General features: G+C 42.0%; 2 protein-coding genes across 7 annotated transcripts in view; one reads left to right on the plus strand and one right to left on the minus strand.

Moving 5' to 3' along the window:
• LOC126980842 (putative neutral ceramidase C) overlaps positions 1-14,881 on the minus strand; it is an 88,980-nt gene that overhangs the window by 37,346 nt on the left and 36,753 nt on the right. The window lies entirely within an intron of this gene.
• The window catches only part of LOC126980843 (prolyl 4-hydroxylase subunit alpha-1-like), a 95,300-nt gene that overhangs the window by 24,657 nt on the left and 55,762 nt on the right, over positions 1-14,881 (plus strand). The window lies entirely within an intron of this gene.

Consider the following 14,881-nt stretch of genomic DNA (forward strand, 5'->3'; position numbering starts at 1 on the left):
GGGTAGATGGGTGGAGTGGAGGGCGGATTGGGTGGGGGACTGACTCATAATCAGCTCGTGTCCTCCACCTCCCACCCTTCCACCTTCCCATCCAGCGTGCTTGTTGCCCCTCCATCCACCTCTTGGAAACGTACGTGCAGTGAAATACTCCTATAACCGGTAATGGACAATGACTTATACTGCCCCGGTCTTATCCACCCTGCCCTGTCATTCCACCTATATCCGGATCGTTTCTTGTGGTTACCGAAGCATTTTTTTCCATTTGTCATTTTTCCTTGATATTCAGAACCCCTGTAACAAAAGACTATTATAACCTGCTCAAAAAAATACTCAAACAAACTTATCGTCGAAGTTTACCTTAAAATCTTTCCACTGTCTTGTTTTCTTGGAGAAGGGGGGGGGGGGAGGCTACCTATTCAAATTCCTGAGACTCGAGAACCACAACAACAACACCAACAAATACGACAAAACTATTATATGCATCCACAAAAACTATTCACCAACAAGTATATTTAAGTTCACCCTGACCCTCACATGCATTTTTGGGCGTTTTCTATTCTTCGGTTAATTTTTCTTTCTGAGAGTCAAGACCCACAGGAAGAAGCAAAACTAGTATAAGCATTACGACAAAGAAAAGGTCACAAGCTTGTTTATCTAAGTTCACCCTGACCCTGACATGCATTTTTGGGCGTTTCCTATTGTTACCATTTCATTTTTCTTTGATAACCAAGACCCACATTAAGAAGCGAAACTAGTGTAAGCAGTAACATAAAAAAACTATCCACAAACAAGCAGGGTATATCATCCTTTACCCTGACCCTCATGCATTTTTAGAGGGGCGTTTCCTCAGGTTATCGATGCGTTTCTGAGGGTATTATTGTGGCTCTCAGTTTCTTGGCGGAGAGGCGGAGGCGAGGGGTCAGATATTGGAGAGTTCAGGACCCGCCCGGCTTAAGAAGAGGATAGAGTGGAGTGATTTTGAATGCTTTGTTGAGGCATGCAAGGAAAGAAAGTTGAAGAATAAGCATTAAGAACACAACAAAATGCAACAGAAGAGAGAGAGAGGAAGGAAACAGTTTAAGAAAGGAACACTTGAGGACATTAGAAAACAACAGCGTAGGTACAAGAAGAAAACAATAGGATGATAATTAACGGAAGACGAACAGAAGACAAGCCGAAGAAACAGATGTAGAAAGGAAGAAAGAGAGAAAGGGAGGAAGAAAGAAAGGAAGAAAGAGAGGGAGGAAGAAACGGAGGGAAGGGAGGGTCAAAGCAATGCACTTCACCTCCCCCTTACCCCCTCCGCCCTTACCCCTTCCCCCCCTTCTTACCAGGTGACTGACCTTGGCCGTGGCTACAGGAGGGGGAGGGGAGGGAAGGGTAGAGGGGAGGGAGGGAGAAGCAGAGATTTTGTAAGACGTGGAGAAAGTAGGCGTGTGTGTGTGTGTGTGTGTGTGTGTGTGTGTGAGTGAGAGAGAGAGAGAGAGAGAGAGAGAGAGAGAGAGAGAGAGAGAGAGAGAGAGAGAGAGAGAGAACAAAATCAAGAAAAAAGGTCAGTAAAGATGAAGAAAACAAGAAAACGAAAAAGAAAAAAGAAAAAGAAGAGGAAATAAAATAAAAAACAAACAAAAAAATAAAAGAAAATAAAGAAAAGAAAAAAAGAGTAGGACTTTAGGATTATAGGACCTATAGTGAAGGATTACAGAGAGAGAGAGTGAGAGAGAGAGAGAGAGAGAGAGAGAAGGGGAAGGGGGGGGGGAGTAAGGCGTCAAGGAGAAGGAATGGGGGAAGGAAAAGGAGAAGAGGGTGAAGGAAGAGAGGAAGAAGAAGGGAAAGAAGGAGAAGGAAGGAAGGTGAGGGGCAGTGGCTGGGAGGTGAAGAAGGGGAAGAGGGAGAAGGGGGAAGGGAAGGGGTGAAAGGAGAGAAAGTGAGTGAGGGTGAACGAGGAACATGACGGTCAGAGAGAGAGAGAGAGAGAGAGAGAGAGAGAGAGAGAGAGAGAGAGAGAGAGAGTGGACATAAATAAGGAAGTAGAAGGAGGTAGAAGAAGAAAGGGAAGATGAGAACCGTGGGAGAAATAAACAAGAAACAGAGAAGAGAGAAATTAGAAGATAATGAAAGAAGAAGAAGAAGAAGAAGAAGAAGAAGAAGGGAGGATGATAAACGAGGTAGAATCAAACAAGCAAGCGATAACAGAACTCAAGGGGGGGGGGGGGGACCGAAATAAGAAGAAGAAGAGGAGGAGGAGGAGGAAGAGGAAGGAAGATGAGAGGGAGGAGGACGCAGCGTGGGAGGAGAGGAGAGGTATAATGACCTAATGATAAGAAGGGAGAGAAGAGGAGGGAACGGAGAGACAGGAAGAGGAGGAGGAGGGAAAGGAGGTATTGGAGGAGCTTGGAGGGAGAGAAGAGGAGGGAACAGAGAGACAAGAGGAGGAGGAAGAGGAGGTATTGGAGGAGCTTAAAAGGAGGAAGAAAATGAACAGAGGAGGAAAGTAAAGTTATGATAAGGAGAGAGAGAGAGAGAGAGAGAGAGAGAGAGAGAGAGAGAGAGAGAGAGAGAGAGAGAGAGAGAGAGAGGGGGGGAAGTGTGGATCAGAGGAAATAAGGAAGGAAGAGGAGGGTGGGGGAGGAGGGAAGAAGAAGAGGAGCGTGGGAGGAGGAGGAAGAAGGAGGTAATAGTGATGATGGAAACGAGAAGAGAAAAAATAAAAAAATAGAAATGAGAGAAATAAAGAAGAAAAACAAGAAGCAAAAGAAGAACAAAAACAAGCACCAGAAAAGAAAAGATTAAAAGAAAAAGAAAAAAAACAAGAAGGGAAAATGCAAAAAGGGAGCGTGAGAAGAGGAGGAAGAGAAGGGAGGTGGGGCGTGGAAGACAGAGGAGGAGGAGGAGGAGGAGGAGGAGCAAGCATGACCAGCGGAGGAAGAGGAGAGGAGAGGAGAGGAGAGAGGTGAAGGAACTCTCCCTCCCTCCCTCCCTCTGTCAAGTTTTACCCCAGAACCCGTTTTCTCTGCACGCCGCGGACCAACGAGGAACAACTCGCGGATATCATAAACACTGTTGCCGGATTTTCCTTAATTTTAGAGTAGCCCCCCTTAAACCTCCCCACCGGCAACCCTAACCCCATTTTCTTTCAGTACCTCTTCCATTAAACCATTGTTCTTCTCTCTGTTAACATCCCCTGACTTAAAACAAAATCCTAACCCTTATTTATTTATCTCAAGAATAAATTAATATATATGTTTTCATTTTAAGGCAACCCCCCCCCTTAAACACCTCGTCGACCAAGCACACATATTTGCCAAGGCTTTCATAGGAGTTGTGGGCCTTTCCAGGGGTAGTTTTGTGACCCTGGTGGCAGTGTGACCCTTCCTCTGTACCGTGAACCTAAGAAACACACATTTGCCAAGGCTTTCGCAGGAGTTGTGGGCCTTTCCAGGGGTAGTTTTGTGACTCTGGTGGTAGTTTGACCCTTCGTCTGTACCGTGAACCCAAGAAACACTCATTAGAACCCGACTGATCTCCGTTTCGGCCTTTTGAAGTTGTTGATGTGAGAGGGAGAGTCGTCTAAGAATGCCAACCCAAGTTCTCAACGCCCCGAGAGGCACACACACACACACACACACACACAGACAGCTGGTAACCGCAACCCTTCCCCGAGGCGACTTGTATAAAGATTCGAATTCCTTGTGATTGCCGAGGAGAATAAAAACTGATAATTGTTTTTGCCAGTGGTGTTGCTGCTTATACGGTGGGAATTTGGACTGGGTAGTTTTATTAATTTATGTTATTTATTATTGTTCGAGGTATAGAGTATAGAGAATAGAGGTTTGAATTCCCTATGATCGGTGAAGGAAAAAAACTTAAGATATATACGTAATTTTTTTGGTAATGTTACTGCTTTTACGTTGAGAATTTGGACTGGGTAGTTTTATTTATTTATTCTATTTATCAATGTTTAGGGTTGAGCCGGAAGAAGGAAGGAAGGAAGGAAGGAAGGTCAGTATATAGGAGAGGCCCAGCACCCACATTCAAGGCTTTCATAGGGGTTGTGGGCATCTCCATGAGTACTTTTATGACCCTGGTGGTAGTCTGACCCTCCCTCTAGACTCTGAACCTAAAATCACACTCATGAGAATGCTTAATACACAATTCAGCGCCCCAGCACACACATTCAAGGCTTTCGTAGGGGTTGTGGGGATCTCCATGAGTACTTTTATGACCCTGGTGGTAGTCTGACCCTCCCTCTAAACTCTGAACCTAAAATCACACATGAGAATGCTTAATACACAATTCAGCGCCCCAGCACACACATTCAAGGCTTTCATAGGGGTTGTGGGCATCTCCATGAGTACTTTTATGACCCTGGTGGTAGTCTGACTCTCCCTCTAAACTCTGAACCTAAAATCACTCTCATGAGAACCCAATCAGGAACAGCAAATAGCGGGCTTTTTTTATTATGGTTTCCTTTTTTGTGTGCCCTTGAGCTGTCTCCTTTGTTGTAAAAAAAAACACATCTTTTGGGGCTTCGGAAGTACCTGATACTAGAACCGGAAGGGTCTGGGAATAACGCTCTCGTAAACACATCAGAGTGGTGGACAGGTAGGCAGGCAGGCAGGTAACCGCGACCCTTCCCCGAGGTGGTTTAGTAGTATACGTGCGGTCGGCGTCATAAGCCAGGTGTCGTTATTGCCAGGCGTGAGATGGTGTTGTTTTCAGGTGTGTGTGTGTGTGTGTGTGTGTGTGTGTGTGTGTGTGTGTGTGTGTGTGTGTGGAAAATTTGATAAAGTGGAAAAAAAAAGTTCGTTGTATATTTTAACTTTGGTGTTTGTTTTTAATGTTTGTTTGTTTGTTTGTTCATTTATGTGTGTGTGTGTGTGTGTGTGTGTGTGTGTGTGTGTGTGTGTGTGTGTGTGTGTCGCTTAGTCTGCCCAACGGGGAAGAAAAAAAACATGAAATAGAAATAGAAAGAATAGATAGATATATAGATAAAAAAAAATCACGCTTTTAAACCAATCTCTCTCTCTCTCTCTCTCTCTCTCTCTCTCTCTCGCCGGTAACCTTGTCTGCGGGCACCTGTGGGCGGCATGGGTCTTGATGGGGTACCTGGAGGCCGTTTTTTGTGCGGCCCAGGTAGAGACGGGTAGGGGGCACTATGCTATTTATTTTTTATTTTTTTTGTTCTCGTTGTTTTGGTTCTTGTTCCATAAATCACTTGTTGTTTGTGTGTGGGGGGTGGATACGTGGGTGTGGGTGGGTGGGGGGCTGTGTGTGTGTGTGTGTGTGTGTGTGTGTGTGTGTGTGTGTGTGTGTGTGTGTGTGTGTGTGTGTTGGTGAAAATTCTTGGTCTCAGTTTTTTCCTCCTCCTCCTCCTCCTCCTCCTGCACCTCCTTCTCCTCCGCCTTCCTTGACTTCTTCCCTTCCTCATTCCTTCCCTCCTCTCTCTCATCCTTTCCTTCACTTCACTTTTCTCTTCATCCTCTTCCCTTCCCCATTTCCTCCATCCTCCTCCTTCTCCTCTTCTCTCACACCCCAATTCCTTCCCTTATCCCCTTCCTTACTCCTCTCCCTTCCCTTCCCTTTTCCCCTTCTCTCATTCCCTTTTTATTCCATCTTTCACGTGAATTTATGGAACGCATCACCTGTCCCGCGCCGGCCGCCCAGGTGTGCACTAATTACGAGGGTCAGATACAGGTTAATTGATGAGTGTGAACCTTGCAATTCAATAAGGGAACGTTGTATAAATGTGTCAGTATTATTATTTTATTATTTTTATTTATTCGTTGTAATAAATGCTAATAAATGTCAGAAGTCGGAGGTCATTGAATCTGTCTCTCTGTCTGTATATCTGATCAACTTGTTCCGTTCTCACACCTTCCTTTTTATCTATCAACCTCTCTCTTTATCTAATCTACATTCAAAGCTTTCAATCGCATTTTTTATCAGTCTAACTACATATCTGCTTGACTTCTTTCTTTCATCTCTTATATCCCAGGTCTTTTTAATTTAACCCGGTAGCAGCGACGGGCCAAATTTGTGGCTTTACCGTGTAGCAGCGACGGGCCAAATTTGTGGCTTTACCGTGTAGCAGCGACGGGCCAAATTTGTGGCTTTACCGTGTAGCAGCGACGGGCCAAATTTGTGGCTTTACCGTGTAGCAGCGACGGGCCAAATTTGTGGCTTTACCGTGTAGCAGCGACGGGCCAAATTTGTGGCTTTACCGTGTAGCAGCGACGGGCCAAATTTCCTTCCCTCTTCCCTCCCTCCCATCCTTCCTTCCTTCCTTCCTATATTCAAAGCTTTCAGTCGCATTTATATCAAGTTCTACATATCTAACTTCTTCCGTTCATCCTCTATCCTACCATTTGTTAACTAAGTCTTTTCCATCCGCTCACTGAACCTGAATTCTTATATAAAGTGTACTATAAAAATATATTGTTGAGGGACCTTTGCTTTATCTTTTTGCTCAGCGGGAGTGATTTTGGTATTCTTTTTTTACCCTCAAGCAAGCAGGGCTACTCGACAATTATGAGCACTGAATTCTTATGTAATGTGGCTTGGTATTCTTTTTTTAGCCTCAAGCAGGACTACGCGACTATTATGAGCAGAGGTCCAGTTAGACAAGTTCATATGTATGCGGAGGTCCCGGTAAATACGGTAACTTTGATCCCAGGGTCGAGGAATAGAAAGGAATACAATTGGTTAACATGAAGGTTCAGGTAATGGATTCTTGCAAGGGTATTTTTCTATCCTTCACTCCCCTTCCTTTCCTTCACTTCACTTCCCTTCCCTTCTCTTCCCTTCACATCCCTTCCCTTCCATTCCCTTCCCTTCCCTTTCCTTTCCTTTCCTTTCCAGTTGAGTAGCCCTGACCACCTCCATCACCACTACCACCACCATCACCATCACGACAATCATCATCATCATCATCATCATCACCACCACTTCGCCACACCACCAAGATCGTTCACCCACCATCACCATTTATCACCAACTTTCACCGTCATTAGTGATTGCCACGCCCTTCCCTTCCCTTCCCTTCACTTCCCTTCCCTTCCCTTCCCTTTCCTTTTCCTTTCCTTCACATCCCTTCACTTCCCTTCCCTTCCCTTCCCTTCCCTTCCCTTCCCTTTCCTTTTCCTTTCCTTCACATCCCTTCACTTCACATCCCTTCCCTTCACATCCCTTCCCTTTCCTTCCCTTCCCTTCCCTTCACATCCCTTCCCTTCCCTTCCCTTTCCTTCACTCCCCTTCCCTATCCTTCCTTTCCCTTCCCTTCACATCCCTACCCTTCCCTTTCCTTTCCTTCACTCCCCTTCCCTTTCCTCCCCTTCCTTCCCTTCCCTTCCCATCCCATCCCATCCCATTCCACCACCACCCCCCTTACCAAATGCCCTTCACCTATACCTGACCCCCTTAATATAGCATAGCATGACAAGTCCCATAGACACTCGTTCACCTTCCATATTTTCACTCTCCCTGCCATTCCCATTACTTCCTAGAGAAAAAAGAAATGGTTAACGTTCATCTCTCTCTCTCTCTCTCTTCTCCCTTTCCCTTCTTTTTTTTATTCTCCCTTTCTCTATCCATCTTACCTAGCCTAGCCTAGCCTAGCCTAACCTAACCTAATGTAACCTAACCTAACCTAATGTAACCTAGCCTTGCCTAACGTAACCTAGCCTAACCTAACCTAACCTAACCTAACCTAGCCTAGCCTAACCTAACCTAACCTAACCTAACGTAACCTAGCCTAACCTAACCTAACCTAACCTAACCTAACCTAGCCTAACCTAACCTAACCTAACCTAACCTAACCTAACCTAACCTAACCTAACCTAACCTAACCTAACTTAGCCTAGCCTAGCCTAATCTAACTTAACCTAACCTTGCATAAAATAGCATAAGATACCATAGCCTGACTTCTTATATAACCACACACACTACGGCTCAGTCACCCTTCTTCATCTTCCTTCTCCTCTTCCTCCTCCTCCTCCTCCTCCTCCTCCTCAGCCAATCGTTAGAGGTTATCAGAAATCACTACCTCGTCAGCTTCCTCTCTCTTGCTGTCGCCTCTCTTTCTCGTGTTTTGCTCTTCCTTGTTTATCAGCTTCTTCTTCTTCTCCTTCTTTCCTTACTTTGTTTATTTGTTTGTTCTTTTGTCTCTGTTTTGTGTTTGTAAATTCGTTTTTTCTTCCTTTCTTTCTTTTTTTTCTCTGTTCTTTTCTTCTTTTTCCATTTATCTTTTGTATTCTTTTTTTTTTCCTTTATTTTCTCTCCTATCTTTCTTTGTTCTTGCCTTCCTCTCTTCCTCCTTTCCTTCCCTCCTTCCTTCCTTTCTTCCTTCCTTCCCTCTCCTTCCTTCCTTCCTTTCTTCCACTCTTCCTTCCTTTCTTCCTTTCTTTCTTCCTCCCTCCCTCTCTCCCTCCTTTCTTTCCTTCCTCTCTACTTCCTTCCACCCTTCCTGCCTTCCTTTCTTCCTTCCTTTCTTCCTTCCTTCCTTTCTTCCTTCCTTCCTTCCCTCTCCTTTCCTTCCTTCCTGCCTTCATTCCTCCCTCTCTCCCTCCCTTTCTCTTCTTTCCTTCCTTCTCCAATCACACACACACACACACACACACACACACACCACCACCACCACCAAATCAACACCTATTTGGAGCAATCCTTAACGCTTAACACAGTCATCAAACCACTTCCTCCTCCTCCTCCTCCTCCTCCTCCTCCTCCTCCTCACTCGCTCACCTCCACTCCACCTTGAACTTGCCTTCTGTTCATTCACTCCTGGCAAGTTCATGAGGAAGAGGAGGAGGAGGAGGAGGAGGAGGAGGAGGAGGAGGAGAAGCGAGGGGAATGGACGCTGGTCAAACTTGTATCCTTCTTTGGTTGTGTTTATTTTGTGGTTGTTTTGGCTTCGCTGTGTTGTGGCGGAGAAAAAGAAGGAGGAGGAGGAGGAGGAGGAGGAGGAGAAGTGAGTTAGAGAGGAAATGGACACTAGTTAGAAGATGTGTCCTTTTTTGGTTAAGATTAAAAAAAGGAGGAGGACAAGGAAGAGGAGGAAGAGGAGAAGAGGAAGAAGAGAAGCGTGTGGGGTCAGTGAGGGGAATGGACACTGATCAGAAAATATGTCCTTGTATAAGTTTTTAATGTGTATTGTTCTTATGGGGTCCGTGTGTTCAGAAGGAGAAGGAGGAGGAAAATAAATGAAGAAGAAAAAGAAAAAGAAGAAGGGAAGCGATTGATTCAGAAAAACAAAAATGTCTCTCAAGTCTTTTAGTGTGTATAGCGTGTGTTCAGAAAGAGAAGGAGGAGGAGGAGGAAGAGGAGGAAAAAAAAAGGAGGAGGAGGAGGACCATAAGAACTGAAGGAAGGGAGCCAAAGATAGGAATGGATACTTGTCTTAAGATGTGTCCTTGTCCTCTGCTGTCCTGTCGATATTTTTCTTCCTTTTTGTTTGTTTGTTTGAGCAGTGGTATAGTGGGGTGTTTTGTGTTGCTGATGTTTTGTTGTTGCCCTTGAGCTATCACTTCTGATGTAAAAATATTAAAGAAAAAAACTTTGAAGTGTTAAAAGGAATCAATTTGTGCGACGGGGAATTTTAATATTTTGCTAGTCGGTTTTTTTTTTGTTTTTGTTTGTTTGTTTGTTTTTGTGTGTGTGTGTGTGTCAGCGTTGCCAAATTATCGTACTCATCGCATTGAATTTCGTAGTTTTGGACCGATAAATATGGTAAAAAAAAAATTTTCTATCGTTATTTGTGTGTGTGTGTTGCAAAAATCATGAAGTGTTGGTTATGTATATATTTTTTTATAGGTGGGGACAAGACGTATACAGAGGAAGATTATAAAAAGGGGAACATATAGAGTTTTCTTTTTCTAATTAGTACACATAATCAGATCGTTCCGAGTAGCAGGAATAAGCGTAATAGAAAAGAGTAAATAAATAAGTGAGAAAGAGACATAAAGGAGGAGAATTATAGGCTTGAGAAGAGAAAGAGAAGAGAGTGAAAAAGAAAAAAATGAAGAACGAAGAGGAAGAATGGCTTTTTAAGAGGAAGATAAAAGAGTTAGAGAATGAACACTAAGAAAGAGTTTAAAGAAGAAGAGGAAGAATGGCTTTTTAAGAGGAAGATAAAAGAGTTAGAGAATGAACACTAAGAAAGAGTTTAAAGAAGAAGAGGAAGAATGGCTTTTTAAGAGGAAGATAAAAGAGTTAGAGAATGAAAACTAAGAAAGAGTTTAAAGAAGAGGAAGAGAAGAGATTAAAAGAAAAAAAAATGAAGAACGAAGAGGAATAATGGCTTTTTAAGAGGAAGATAAAAGAGTTAGAGAATGAACACTAAGAAAGAGTTTAAAGAAGAAGAGGAAGAGAAGAGATTAAAAGAGAGAAAAATGAAGAACCAAGAGGAAGAATGGCTTTTTAAGAGGAAGATAAAAGAGTTAGAGAATGAACACTAAGAAAGAGTTTAAAGAAGAAGAGGAATGGAAGATGAAGAAGAGGAAATAAAGAGTAAGAGAAGAGAGTAAACGAGAAAAAAATGAACTAATAAAAACGAAGAAGAAGAATTATAAAAAAATAAGAGGAAAATAAAAGAGTTAGAGAATAAAGAGGAGGAAGAATGGACATAGAAGAGGAAGATGAGGAAGAGAAAGTAAATAGTTAGAAAAGAAAGTAAAAGAGAAAAAATAAGAACTAATAAGAACGAAGAAGAAGAAGAAGGATAAAAGAATAAGAGGAAGATAAAAAGACTTAGAGAATAAAACGTAAGAAAGAGAATAAAGAAGAAGAAGAGGAAGATGAGGAAGAGAAAGTAAATAGTTAGAAAAGAAAGTAAAAGAGAAAAAATAAGAACTAATAAGAACGAAGAAGAAGAAGGATAAAAGAATAAGAGGAAGATAAAAAGACTTAGAGAATAAAACGTAAGAAAGAGAATAAAGAAGAAGAAGAAGATGAAGATGAAGAAGAGAAAGTAAACAATAAGAGAAGAGAGTAACATAAAAGAGGAATATATAAACAAGAAAGAGAATAAAGAAGAAGAAGAAGAAGAATGGATATAGAAGAGGAAGATGAAGACGAGAAAGCAAACATCAAGAAAAGAAACAAAAAAGAGAAATATAGAAACAAGAACGAGAATAAAAAAGAAGAGGCACTTTATTATAGGAGAGGAGGGTCGAGGCTAAGCGACAGGTGCGCATGAGAGTAAGGTGAAGGGCGGGACATAGGACTCCACCTTCACCTGTAACCAATTAAGGATATGTCCACCTGTATATGGCCCAGGACGACCCACGCCCCCCTCCTACCCTCCCCTTCCCTTCCCCTTTTCCTATCCCTATTTCCTTCCCTTCGCCTTCTCTACCTCCCTTATCCTTCGTCCCCCTTCCCTTCCCCCTTTTTTTCCACCTTCCCTTCCCTTTTCCTTTCCTTAGCTCTCCCTTCTCCTCTTCCCTTCCCCCCCTTCCCCTTCCCCTCTTCTCCCCCTCCTCTCCCCGTCACTCCCACATACCTCTCTCCCTCTCCCTCCTCCCCCCCCCTTCCTCATCTTCCTCCCTTGCTTAGGTGTGTAGCCTTGGCATTAGAGTGGACAGGTGTGTGTGTTTGTGTGTGTGTGTGTGTGTGTGTGTGTGTGTGTGTGTGTGTGTGTGTGTGTTTTTACGTTGGGTTAATGGACGCTTGAATATTTGTGTGTGTGTGTGTGTGTGTGTGTGTGTGTGTGTGGTTTTGCTTAATTTTCTTGTTTCCTGTTTTGTTGTTTGTTTGTTTTAAGGAACTTGTTTTTATTTATGTGTGTGTGAATGTTGTTGACCCTCTCTGCCTCTGTGTGTGTGTGTGTGTATGTGTGTGTGTGTGTGTGTGTGTGTGTGTGTGTGTGTGTGTGTGTGTCATATTGCATTGTGTTTCTTTTCCTTCTATTTCTTCTATCTCTTTTTCTTCCTTATTTTCTTACTTAAATAATTCATTCTTTTTTCTCTTTATTCTTATGCTATTTTACTTTCATTCTTCTTAATTTTTCTTTCTTTCATACTTTTTCACTCACTCTTGCTTTCATTTTCATCATCATGTTCATTCTTTCCTTCAGTGTGTGTGTGTGTGTGTGTGTGTGTGTGTGTGTGTGTGTGTGTGTGTGTGTGTGACATGACTAAAATCACATCTAACCCTGACATCAAAAACCTCTGACGCAACACATTAGTCCCCCCTCACACACACACACGCACACAGTTCTCTATCACCACCAAATTACCCTTCAAACACGTATTATTAGGCTCAACGCTGGCTGCACCGACCCCCACACAGAAGAACGAGTTTATATGCCGTTGGGTCACTGTTACGTTACTACTAATGCTACGCCCCTGATGATATTGAGAGGGAGAAAGGGTGAGGAGAAAGAGACGTGAGGGAAGGGAGGGAGAGAGATACAGAAAAGTAGGAAAAAAACTAATGAGGGAGGAAAATAATGAAAGAAGGAAGGGAAACATGGGGAAAAAAGGAAGGATTGAGTGAGGAGAGGAGGTAGCGAGGAAAAGAGGGAGACGAGGGGAAAGCCTAAAATGAACGTAGAGGAAAATAGTTGGAGAAAGGAGAGATAGTTAGAAGCTTGAGAGATGGGGAAAGGGAGGAAGGGTAGGATGAAGAAAACAGAGAGGGATGGAAGGTAGAAGGAAGAAGGGAGAAAGAGTAAGGAGATTGAGGGAGCGAGGGGTAAGAATTGGGAGAGAGTATAGGGAGAGAGCGAGGGAAATTTGGGAGGAAAGAGTGGGAAAAAAAAGCGGAGGGAAGGAGGGAAAAACAACAGTAGGGAGTAGCGGGCTTTTTTTATATTGTTTCCTTTTTTGTGTGCCCTTGAGCTGCCTCCTTTGCTGTAAAAAAAAAAAAAAAAAAAAAAACTATTACAGTGTTCCATATTCTATCACGGTTTAATCCTCCTTCCTATATGGTATGAAGTTAGTGTTTTTTTTCACTAGTTATAGAACCAAAAAACAGGATCAACATCTAATTACTGTTACAAATACTACCACTTTTTACTCATTCTTATCGTACGGAGTTAATAGTGCTTTCATATTTTTGTTACTGGACCAATAGAAGCAACATCAATCTTAATTATGTTACAAATACTCTCGCTTTTCACTCATTCTTACGGTACGGAGTTAATAGTGCTTTCATATTTTTGTTACTGGACCAATAGAAGCAATATCAATCTTAATTATGTTACAAATACTCTCACTTTTCCCTCATTCTTACAGTACGGAGTTAATAGTGCTTTCATATCATTGTTACAGGACCAATAGAAACAGCATCAATCTTAATTATGTTACAAATACTTTCACTTTTCACTCATTCTTATCGTACGGAGTTAATAGCGCCTTCATATCATTGTTACCGGACCAATAGAAACTGCATCAATCTTAATTATGTTACAAATACTCTCGCTTTTTACTCATTCTTATCGTACGGAGTTAATAGTGCTTTCATATCATTGTTACAGGACCAATAGAAACAGCATCAATCTTAATTATGTTACAAATACTCTCGCTTTTTACTCATTCTTATCGTACGGAGTTAATAGTGCTTTCATATCATTGTTACTGGACCAATAGAAGCAACATCAATCTTAATTATGTTACAAATACTCTCACTTTTCACTCATTCTTACGGTACGGAGTTAATAGTGCTTTCATATCATTGTTACAGGACCAATAGAAACCGTATCAATCTCAGTTATGTTACAGATACTCTCGCTTTTCACTCATTCTTACGGTACGGAGTTAATAGTGCTTTCATATTTTTGTTACTGGACCAATAGAAGCAACATCAATCTCAGTTATGTTACAAATACTCTCACTTTTCACTCATTCTTACGGTACGGAGTTAATAGTGCTTTCATATCATTGTTACAGGGCCAATAGAAACAGCATCGATCTTAATTATGTTACAAATACTCTCGCTTTTCCCTCATTCTTATCGTACGGAGTTAATAGTGCTTTCATATTTTTGTTACTGGACCAATAGAAGCAACACCAATCTTAATTATGTTACAGATACTCTCACTTTTCACTCATTCTTACGGTACGGAGTTAATAGTGCCTTCATATTTTTGTTACTGGACCAATAGAAACCGTATCAATCTTAATTATGTTACAAATACTCTCACTTTTCACTCATTCTTACGGTACGGAGTTAATAGTGCTTTCATATTTTTGTTACTGGACCAATAGAAACCGTATCAATCTCAGTTATGTTGCAAATACTCTCAGTTTCAACTCATTCTTACGGTACGGAGTCAATAGTGCTTTCAAATTACTACTGCTTCAAATACTCTCACTTTTCACTCATTCTTACGGTACGGAGTCAATAGTGCTTTCAAATTACTACTGCTTCAAATACTCACACTTTTCACTCATTCTTACGGTACGGAGTCAATAGTGCTTTCAAATTACTACTGCTTCAAATACTCTCACTTTTCACTCATTCTTACCGTACGGAGTCAATAGTGCTTTCAAATTACTACTGCTTCAAATACTCTCACTTTTTCCTCATTCTTATCGCACGGAGTCAATAGTGCTTTCAAATTACTACTGCTTCAAATACTCTCACTTTTCACTCATTCTTACGGTACGGAGTCAATAGTGCTTTCAAATTACTACTGCTTCAAATACTCTCACTTTTCCCTCATTCTTACGGTACGGAGTCAATAGTGCTTTCAAATTACTACTGCTTCAAATACTCACACTTTTCACTCATTCTTACCGTACGGAGTCAATAGTGCTTTCAAATTACTACTGCTTTAAATACTCACACTTTTCACTCATTCTTACGGTACGGAGTCAATAGTGCTTTCAAATTACTACTGCTTCAAATACTCACACTTTTCACTCATTCTTACGGTACG

Source organism: Eriocheir sinensis, chromosome 45 (assembly GCF_024679095.1).
Source record: "Eriocheir sinensis breed Jianghai 21 chromosome 45, ASM2467909v1, whole genome shotgun sequence".
In the NCBI taxonomy this organism is placed as follows: Eukaryota; Metazoa; Arthropoda; class Malacostraca; order Decapoda; family Varunidae; genus Eriocheir; species Eriocheir sinensis.